The 10,816-nt window shown below is 44.5% G+C and overlaps 1 long non-coding RNA gene across 1 annotated transcript; it reads right to left on the minus strand.

Moving 5' to 3' along the window:
• Positions 1 to 2,926: 2,926 nt before the first annotated feature.
• Positions 2,927 to 10,808, minus strand: LOC132660196 (uncharacterized). Its single transcript, XR_009601510.1, has 2 exons — positions 10,703 to 10,808; positions 2,927 to 5,644 (listed from the first exon to the last, which is right to left on the minus strand). It is a non-coding gene; the product is annotated as an uncharacterized LOC132660196 (long non-coding RNA).
• Positions 10,809 to 10,816: the final 8 nt, after the last annotated feature.

A 10,816-nucleotide genomic window follows, 5' to 3' on the forward strand; every position in this document is an offset into this window, starting at 1 on the left:
TTGCCGCGCCCTCCTCCAGAGGATCTTCCCGACCCGGGGATCCCATCCAAGTCTCTATGTCTCCTACATTGGCAGGCAGGGTTTTACCACTAGCACCATCTGTAAGACCCTAAGGATCCATAAGCCTGGGGATAAACTCAAGAATATCTGCCTTTTTTCGCCTGCCCTCCCTACCCTACTCTCATCTTCAGAGCTGCATCCGTTATAAAAACACTCAAGAAGAGTCGATTTCAGAATGTCTTCTCGACTCTGTTCCTCGTTAAGTGTCCCCAGTAATCTTAGACCCTTTATAAACTTTATGAACTTATAAATAAGCCACTGTGCTTTAAAAATTATATTGCAAATAATTTAGTTCATTTACTCTAGTTCCTCTTTCAGAATATGAACTTCACGACATTTAGCCTCTTCCTGCTTTTCTCACTACAGCCCATGTTCAAGTTCCAAGAATGATTCAAAGAGCATCAGTGCCTTGATGTTAGATAAACCCGGGCTCGTGTTGTGCTTCGATCGCCTGCTTGTGGGGGACCCTTGGGAAAGCTGCCTCAGTTCTCTGAACCTTGGTTTCTTTGTTCATAAAATGACGGCAACCGTGCAGAGTTCCCAGCAGTCTTAGAAGTAACACTTGAAAAGTCCTTAACACATAATAAGCCTTCATTAAAAGGTCAGGATCTGTACTTTTCTCTTTAAATTTTCTAGTAGGACGATTACCACCATGATGACCACCATTTCGAAATCGATCATTGGCCCAGATTCTCAAGAACTAAAGAAAAGCAGAAGAAAGGAGATATAAAAAGCCAGAAAAACGTGATGAGAACTGAAAGCTTTCGCCGAAACCAAATCAGCAAACACAGGACAATAAATGTAGTATTCCAGAGCGCAGCCCAGCAGGCTTCCGCACGCTGATGAGAGAACACTGGTGAGATCGCGCCACCTAGTGTCGGTCTCCTAATATTACATGCAGCGACTCAGTAAGCTGTGGGGAAATAATTGCCAAAGGAGCCTCCAGTTTATCCCTTCTGTCTCCGTTCAGAAGATGGGTATGCACCTCTTGTACCACTTGTGCACCCATCCTGAGTGGGGCTGTGGACAGCACTCATGGATCTGCTCAGCAGCACTTTATTGTGTGCATGCTACTTCTACGTTAATAGTTAGATCCTGTGCCTATCAATTAACTCATTGGCAACAAGTCAGCAATTATCCAACATATTAATCAATCACAAAGTAGCAAGGATAGACTCCTCTTGACACTGGCAGAATAAACTGTGACCTTGATCATCATTTCCCCATCTGAAAAGAAAAAAAATACTTTTTGTAAGCTTTTCAAATGAAGTTCAGAAAATTATGAATGCTTAAGGAAAATGTTTTATCTATCATGATAGTGCATCTTGCAGTTACTGAAAATAATTAAACACAATGATGTTAAGTGAGGGGTTACACAGTGCTCTATAGACATTCAGTCCTGAATCCTGGGAAAGAGAAAATGAGCAGATTCGATTAACTTTGTATTATTTATTCACTTGTTCATAGTAGAATCTATGAAGACAAACTAATTCCACCAACAAAGGAAAATTCCAGTAGCCCAAGAATAAAGCAACATACCCTTCAACTGTAAGAAAATTTTAGAATTAGAAGGTACTTTAGGAAGAAGAGGGCTTCCTGGGTAGCTCAGCGGCAAAGAATCTGCCTGCCAATCCAAGAACCGCGGGAGATGCAGCTTCAATCCCTGGGTCGAGAAGACCCCCTGGAGAAGAAAATGACAACCCTCTCCCAGTATTCTTGTCTGGGAAATCCTCATGGACAGAGGAGCCTGGCAGGCTACAGTCCATAGGGTCACAAAGAGTCAGACACGGCAGGGCATGCACGCAATCCTTCTTAAGAAGAAGACCGTTTCTTCTTATATAAATGACACTATGTTTATCCAACGCACATTTCTTGTGATGTGGTCTTTTAACCTTGATTGCCGTGTAACGTTTTGTTACAGAACAGTCTGGATCGATTAACAAGTCAGGCTGTAAAACACCTTCTACAACGTGTCATTTCTTTGGAGAGAGGCGGCCTGAGAGAGAATTAAAAACAGCTGAAGACACATACACACCCATTGCTGTTCCTTTTTTAAAAGGCAGTTTTAAAAGCTCAGATCAAGAGAGAATAGGAGGAAACAGAAAGTTAGAGCAGAATGTTGCTGCTGCCATGGTTCTGACCCAAGACAGGCTCCGGCCTCGGAGACAGAAAGGACCATCCAGGCAGCTTGATACGTCGCCTTCCCAACTCTCTGCCACCCAGCTTCACCTGTGCATGGGAGAAGAGGGGAACACATGTGTCCCAGTCCTGAACGACCTTGTTTTATCAAAATTCCAAGGCTTTTGGGCCAATGGCATCTCTTTTGGTAGATGCTGGAAAACATCTCCCAAACAGACTGAAGTTTGTTCATTAAGTTAACATTTTTGCCCTCCTGACTTGTGCTCTTCTGTAAACATCTCAATGGGGCTTCCCTGGTGGCTCAGCGGTAAAGAATCTGCCTGCAACGCAGTATCCACAGGTTTGATCCCTGGTCAGGAAGATCCCCTGGAAAAGAGCATGGCAACCCACTCAAATACTCTGGCCTGGAGACTCCCATGGACAGAGGAGCCTGGCCAGCTACAGTCCACAGGGTCACAAAGAGTCAGATACAACTGAAGCGACTTAGCACACTCATAAAAAGAGAAGAGGACAACGGAGGATGAGAAGGTTGGATGATATCACCAATTCAATGGATACGAACTTGGGCATACTCTGGGAGACAGTGAGGGACAGGGAGGCCTGGCATGCTGCAGTCCATGGGGTTGCAAAGAGTCGGACAGGACTTGGTAACAGAACTACACCACTTCCCACCTTCTGAGGTCAGAAAGGAAACTTGTAAGCATAAGATAAAAAATTGCCATTTCAATTAAATTGAACCAAAGACACACACAGAACCTGATTTATTCCTAGAGACAGTTTGAGATGTACTTTGCCTAGAAGAGCATTTCTGCTCTGTATCACCTTCCAAGCTCTGACATATAATTCTTTGGTAATATAGCCGCTTGAAATTCATTCAACCTTTACCAAGTAATGGCATATTCTGACACAGCATCTCTCTTTGTGAAATGATTTCCTCACACAGGAAAACTTGATGACTGCCAGGATTCCCACAATGCCATTCTAGAAAGTCCTAGGAGGTGGTGTGGATACTAGAAAATACATGACCGTTGGTGCTACCAGGTTTCAATTCTGACACAGCAATTTAACACGTGTACAATCTTGGGCAAATTTTTTTTTATCTTTCTGAGTCTGTTTTCCAACTCCTAGTGCAGGGTGTGGCACAAATGAGGTGTTCTTTAAAGAAAGGTATTATCAGGACTTCCCTGGTGATCCAGTGGTTAAGAATCTGCCTGCAATTCAAGGGACACAGTTTTGATCTGGGAAGATTCCCACGTGTCTCAAGGCAACTATGCCTGTGTGCCAAAAACTACCGAGCCCATGCTCCACAAGAAAAGCCACTGCAACGAGAAGCCCACACATTGTAACCAGAATAGTCCCCGCTCTCCGCAACTACGGAAAAGCCTGCGCAGTAACAAAGACTGCTCAGTTCAGTTGCTCCGTGCCCGGTCACATCTGATTCTTTGCGACCCCAAGGACTGCAGCACGCCAGGCCTCCCTGTCCATCAACTCCCAGAGTTTGCTTAAACTCATGTCCATTGAGTCAGCGATGCCATCCAATCATCTTGTCCTCTGTCATCCCCTTCTCCTCCTGCCTGCAATCTTTCCCAGCATCAGGGTCTTTTCCAATGAGTCAGCTGATCACATCAGGTGGCCAAAGTACTGGAGCTTCAGCTTCAGCATCAGTCCTTCCAATGAATATTCAGGACTGATTTCTTTTAGGATTGATTTGGTTAATCTCCTTGCAGTCCAAGGGACTCTCAAGAGTCTTCTCCAACACCACGGTTCAAAAGCACCAATTCTTTGGTGCTCAGCAACAAAGACCCAGCGCACCAAAAATAAAAAATGAATAAATTAAAATAATTTTTTAAAAAGAAAGGCATTATCATTTCCACCTAAATGCTTCTTGTACTCACTGCCGGATGCATGCATGCTAAATTGCTTCAGTCACAGACAACTCTTTGGGACCCTGTGGACTATAGCCTGCCAGGCGCCTCTGTCCATGAGATTCTCCAGGCAAGAATACTGCAGTGGGTTGCCATGCCCTCCTCCAGGGGATCTTCCCAATGCAGGGACTGGATCCACATGTCCTGGGGCTCCTGCACTGCAGGCAGATACTCCACCACTGTTACACTCTCACCAGCCTCCTGCAAGACTGCCTGACTGTCCTGAGCTTTCAGTGAGGCTAAGCCCTGCAGTTTTAGTATCTGTCCTTATACCTAATTGTTTTCCTGGAGTCAATGTCTGTTTCCACCACTCGTAACATTCACCACTCGCTGCCTTTGTTATTTGCCATTCTCACTGTTCTCCCCCCTCTTCCGCCAGACTTCCTCTAGACATCCTGTCTTGAATGTTGGTGTGGTTTGGTTTGCCTTTTATGACTCTGAAAATGCACTGAAGGATCGCTATTCTTCCTGAACATCAAGCCAAGAAACCATTAAGTGCCAACACCATCTTGGGCCCCAATCCAACAGGTTTTGGTCTGATGGCTTTAATGAATGCTGGATGCTCTGGCGCTGTTTCCTTTTTTTTTTTCCTTTTTTTTTTTTTCCTTTTTTTTTTTTTTTAGACACACTTTAAAAATCACCTGCCCCTTTAATCCTCTGGGTTCCATGTCACTCCAGATGTATAAGATTACTGGAATTTTGGCCTCTGGGATACCTGAGGTGTTGTTACAAAACATACAGGTTTACTCTTTAATAGCGAGGAATGTGCCAGGACAACAGCATTTGTTTTAATTGGAAGTGAAAAGAAAGAAAGACTGTTAGAAGCTTCATATTATCAGGATTGTTTTCTGGCTCTCTTTTGGTTTATTCTATATATTACTTAACTTAGCTGCTATTTTATAGGAGTAACTCTTTTTATTTAACATGGAAATGCTACTGCTGAGTATGTGTGACAGTTTCTTTTTTTTTTCTTTTCTGTGTTTGGAGAAGGGCGCTGGCACCTGGTCTAAGATACCTGATAGGTCTCTGAACGTGAGCACGTGCAACTGTTGTCAGTTGCCTAGTCGTGTCTAACTCTTTGTGACCTCACGGACTGCGGCCCACCAGGCTCCTCTGTCCATGGGATTCTCCAGGTGAGAATACTGGAGTGCGTTGCCATGCCCTCCTCCAAGGGATCTTCCCAACCCAGGGATCAAACCCACATCTCCTGCATCTCCAGCCTTTGCAGGCAGATTCTTTACCACTGAACCATCTGGGAAGCCCTAGGTCACCATGCAGCAGCTCCCAAAACAGTGGCTGGCATCAAGGTCCTCCGTGAAATTCACCTGGAATGCCACCCTATTCCTGATGATACCTGCTGATGAACAGGGGCAGACTATAGTCTCAGTCACTCAAGACGGATAAAAGTTCCAATCTGTTCCATGTGATAAGGATGGAGTGATACAGTAGCTGAAGACTCTTGTGCAGTTATGAAACTCTTCAGTCACTGAAGATGGTTATCTATGGAGAAAGTCTGGCAGCTTGCCAGAAAACTCATGTAAGAGATTATTTATTAATACTCAGATAATAATGTAAAACACAAACCAAAACAATACTGTAATACCATCTTTATACAAGCAGAACCCCCATTCTATAATCTAGATGTGTCCAGGGGTGATTCTAACACACCTACTCATGACAATTAGCGTGGAGCTAAACTCTTCTTGCTCAGCTTAAGGTTAACTGGAAAGAAGATACACCTTTCTTGGCAACGTCTCGGCCATCACCCTCAGCCAACAGACAGGGTGCACTCTACAGCTTCTCATCTGAGCAGAGAGCGCCCCTCCACCTCTGTCCCTGATGGCTGGTTTTATGGAAGACTGCTGCTGCTGCTGCTAAGTAGCGTCAGTCATGTCCAACTCTGTGCGACCCCATAGACGGCAGTCCACCAGGCTCCTCTGTCCCTGGGATTCTCCAGGCAAGAACACTGGAGTGGGTTGCCATTTCCTTCTCCAATACATGAAAGTGAAAAGTGAAAGTGAAGTCGCTCAGTCGTGTCTGACTCTTAGCGACCCCATGGACTGCAGCACACCAGGCTCCTCCGTCCGTGGGATTTTCCAGGCAAGAGTATCAGAGTGGGGTGCCACTGCCTTCTCCGATGGAACACTCCCGCCCACTCCTAATTTATTTTATTGCACTGCAATACTGCACCAAAGGCAAGCAAGCGGCAAAAGAGAACAAAGCCCAAGCTCTTTCGCTTGAGCAAATACTCCCGTTGGAATATTCGTCCACTCCACAGACTTACTATCCTACATTTATCTTCTGTGAGCTGAACTGCTCTGCTTAGCCTAGTTATGTGTGTGTGCGCTCAGTTGCTTCAGTTGTGTCCGACTCTTTGCAACCCTATGGACCACAGTGTGCCGGGCTCCTCTGTCCATGGGATTCTCCAGGCAAGAATCCTGGAGTGGGTCATCATGCTCCCCTGCAGGGGATCTTTCTGACCCAGGGACAGAACTCGTGTCTCCTACATTGCAGGCAGATTCTTCACCCACTGGGCCACCTGAGAAGCCCAACCTAGCTACATAAATGATCAAAGCCTTCCTGATTCCCCTCACCTTTCCAGGACCTCTGTGGCCAAGCTCCAGAGCCTGCCTACCCTACTTTAAAAAGGGATTACATGTGAAAATTGTTTGTTTACTTTATTTTCTCACTCAACATAAATATACTTCCCTTTTCTGCCAATTACAATTCGTCGACATTATGAGTTTACTTGTAAGCATTTTCATTTTGGAGCTATACACTGCAGCTTCTTAACTGCAGCGTAAGAGACATGCGGCTGGCTAATTCTTTGTTGTGGGCGGTTGTCACAGGCTTTGTAGTTTTAGTAGCAGCTCTGACCTCAGCTTCCTAGACGCATACCCTCCACCGTGTTCCGTGACAACAAGACTGGCTGTCTGGTTTGGACAATGTCTCCAAACATTACTAAATGTTCCTTTGGGGAAAGTCACCTGGAGATTGAGAGTCACTGATAAAGACCAACTATTAAATCTTTTTATCAATGAAGACAGGGCAGGCAAAAGCATTATTTCTCTCTTGGGTATCTAAAGGAAAAACTTTTTTAAAAGAACATAGGTTTTAGTCTCTATTCTTTCATCTGTTCCTAAGACATTTTTATAAACATTTTCTGGGCAAATTTTCTTGGATCAACCATTGCTATCTGTTCACCTGCCCAATGCTTTACACAAATAACAGTACACCAAATCTATTTTACACACAGAATCTTAATTTCCACAACAATATGTGGTACTAAAAGCCAGAGGGTTGGGAAGCAGCAAGGTGTCAATAAAGAAAGATTTGGAGGAAGACAGGCCGAAACTTCAATTATGGAAGCATTGTTCACTGGTTGTAAAACTCAGGCCAGCTCGTTAGCTTCTGTGCCCCTCAGTTTTCTCATCAGAAACATGGAAATGTTACCTTGGAGAAACACTGCAAGCAATCAGTGCAAAGAAATAGAGGAAAAGAACAGAATGGGAAACACTAGAGATCTCTTCAAGAAAATTAGAGATACCAAGGGAACATTTCATGCAAAGATAGGCTCGATAAAGAACAGAAATGGTATGGACCTAACAGAAGCAGAAGATATTAAGAAGAGGTGGCAAGAATACACAGAAGAACTGTACAAAAAAGACTTTCACGACCCGGATAATCACGATGGTGTGATCACTCATCTAGAGCCAGACATCTTAGAATGTGAAGTCAAGTGGGCCTTAGAAAGCATTACTAAGAACAAAGCTAGTGGAGGTGATGGAATTCCAGTTGAGCTGTTTCAAATCCTGAAAGATGATGCTGTGGAAGTGCTGCACTCAATATGCCAGCACATTTGGAAAACTCAGCAGTGGCCACAGGACTGGAAAAGGTCAGTTTTCATTCCAATCCCAAAGAAAGGCAATGCCAAAAAATGCTCAAACTACCGCACAATTGCACTCATCTCACATGCTAGTAAAGTAATGCTCAAAATTCTCCAAGCCAGGCTTCAGCAATACGTGAACCGTGAACTTTCAGATGTTCAAGCTGGTTTTAGAAAAGGCAGAGGAACCAGAGATCAAATTGCCAACATCCACTGGATCATTGAAAAGGCAAGAGAGTTCCAGAAAAACATCTATTTCTGCTTTATTGACTATGCCAAAGCCTTTGACTGTGTGAATCACAATAAACTGTGGAAAATTCTGAAAGAGATGGGAATACAGACCACCTGACCTGCCTCTTAAGAAATCTGTATGCAGGTCAGGAAGCAACAGTTAGAACTGGACATGGAACAACAGACTGGTTCCAAATAGGGAAAGGAGTACGTCAAGGCTGTATATTGTCACCCTTCTTATTTAACTTATATACAGAGTACATCATGAGAAATGCTGGGCTGGAAGAAGCACAAGCTGGAATCAAGATTTCTGGGAGAAATATCAATAACCTCAGATATGCAGATGACACCACCCTTATGGCAGAAAGTGAAGGAGAACTAAAGAGCCTCTTGATGAAAGTGAAAGACGAGAGTGAAAAAGTTGGCTTAAAGCTCAACATTCAGAAAACTAAGATCACAACATCTGGTCCCACCACTCCATGGGAAATAGATGGAGAAACAGTGGAAACAGTGGTAGACTTTTATTTTTTGGCTCCAAAATCACTGCAGATGGTGACTGCAGCCATGAAATTAAAAGTCGTTTATTCCTTGGAAGGAAAGGAATAATCAAGCTAGATAGCATATTAAAAAGCAGAGACACTATTTTGCCAACAAAGGTCTGTCTAGTCAAGGCTATGTTTTTGCCAGTGGTCATGTATGGATGTGAGAGCTGGACTGTAAAGAAAGCTGAGCACAGAAGAATTGATGCTTTTGAACTGTGGTGTTGGAGAAGACTCTTGAGAGTTCCTTGGACTGCAAGGAGATCCAACCAGTCCATCCTAAAGGAAATCAGTCCTGACTGTTCATTGGAAGGACTGTGAAGTTGAAACTCCAATATTTTGGCCACCTGATGTGAAGAGCTGACTTATTTGAAAAGACCCTGATGCTGGGAAAGATTGAAGGCAGGAGGAGAAGGGGACGACAGAAGATGAGATGGTTGGATGGCATCACTGACTCAATGGACATGAGTTTGAGTGAACTCCGGGAGATGATGATGGACAGGGAGGCCTGGCGTGCTGCAGTCCATGGGGTCGCAAAGAGTGGGACATGACTGAGAAACTGAACTGACTGACTGATGTGATATAACACTGACTTCGTTGATCACATTCTTTCCTTCTTGAAATACTTCCTTCATTTGGCCTTCAGGATACAACTATCTCTTAGTCTTCTATTTCAGTGGCTACTTCATCCTGGCCACCCAAACTCTAAATGTTGGTTTGCCTGAGACCTGAGGCTTCAGACATCCTTTCTTCTTCATCCACACTTCTCCAACACATCGTCTCATCTAGTTTCTCGGTTTTACGAACCGTCCTATGTTGCTTACACAAAGTTGTTACCTTTCGCCTGACTTTTAGATTCACATCTCTACCAAGATCTCTGATAGGTATCTCAACATGTCCCAAACTAAACTGCTGATTCCCAGGCTTCCCACAACCTCCTCTTACAGTTTTCTCCAGCTCAGTACATAGCAACTCCAACCTTTTGGTGGGTCAGGTCAAAATCTGTGAAGGCATCCTCGATTCCTCTCTTTCTCTCATACCCCATGTCCAATCTGTCACAAACCCTGTTAGTCCCACCTTTAAACTATACCCCCAATTCGACATCTCACCACCTCCACTACTAGAGTCCTGGATTTAGCCAAATCATCTCCCCAAAGAATTACTTCAGTAGACTCCTAACTGGTCTCTGTACTTCCTCCCTCCTTATAGAGTCTATTTTCTATGCTACCCGCTCTCATGGAGTCCTTCAGTAGGCACATCACTAATGGCTCAGATGGTAAAGGATTTGTCTGCAAAGCAGAAGACCTGAGTTTGATCCCTGGGTCGGGAAGATCCCCTAGAGAAGGGAATGGCTACCCACTGCAGTATTCTTGCCTGGAGAACTCCATGGATACAGGAACCTGGTGGGCTACAGTCCATGGGTCACAAAGAGTCCGACATGACTGAGTGACTACCACTAAGTGCCTTTAAAACCTGGCACCCTTGGTTGTTGATAGAATTAAGACAGATGGTTGAGACAGGCCCTGAACAACTTTCTGGGGTAGGGGATTCTTATCACTTGCGGTGTCGGGGAGGTTGGGATTTCATCATGGGATTGTTCTCACTCCCTAGCCATTTATCCTCACCTCCAAGTCCTCCAGTTATGGACAGCATCCAATCCTTCCAGTACTCTTGTCACTCCTAATTAATGTCCCCTTCCAACTCATTTTCCTTGTGCCCTCGTTAAAAATGTTTATAGATTGCTATCTTGGAGGTAGAGTCTATCTCTTCCTCTAGTCCAGAGGCAAGATTTTGGTACATTATGACATAAGCCTTCCTCCTCCTCCACGCCACTCACTCTGCCCGTCCCCAAGGAACTGCAAGCCCTTCAAAAGTTTGATGGAGTGCAGTTGAGCAGAGTTTAGCAAATAAGTAAAGCATACCTAGATGCTCCAAGTACAGAGTCTCTGACGTGGGTGGTGCAATGCTCAACGGCTGCCACCGGGGCCAGAAAGGCGGAAGTCTGGATAGAAGGGTTGAGGAAAACCTGAGACAGA

The sequence above is a fragment of the Ovis aries genome, chromosome 8, assembly GCF_016772045.2.
Source record: "Ovis aries strain OAR_USU_Benz2616 breed Rambouillet chromosome 8, ARS-UI_Ramb_v3.0, whole genome shotgun sequence".
NCBI classification, from domain to species: domain Eukaryota; kingdom Metazoa; phylum Chordata; class Mammalia; order Artiodactyla; family Bovidae; genus Ovis; species Ovis aries.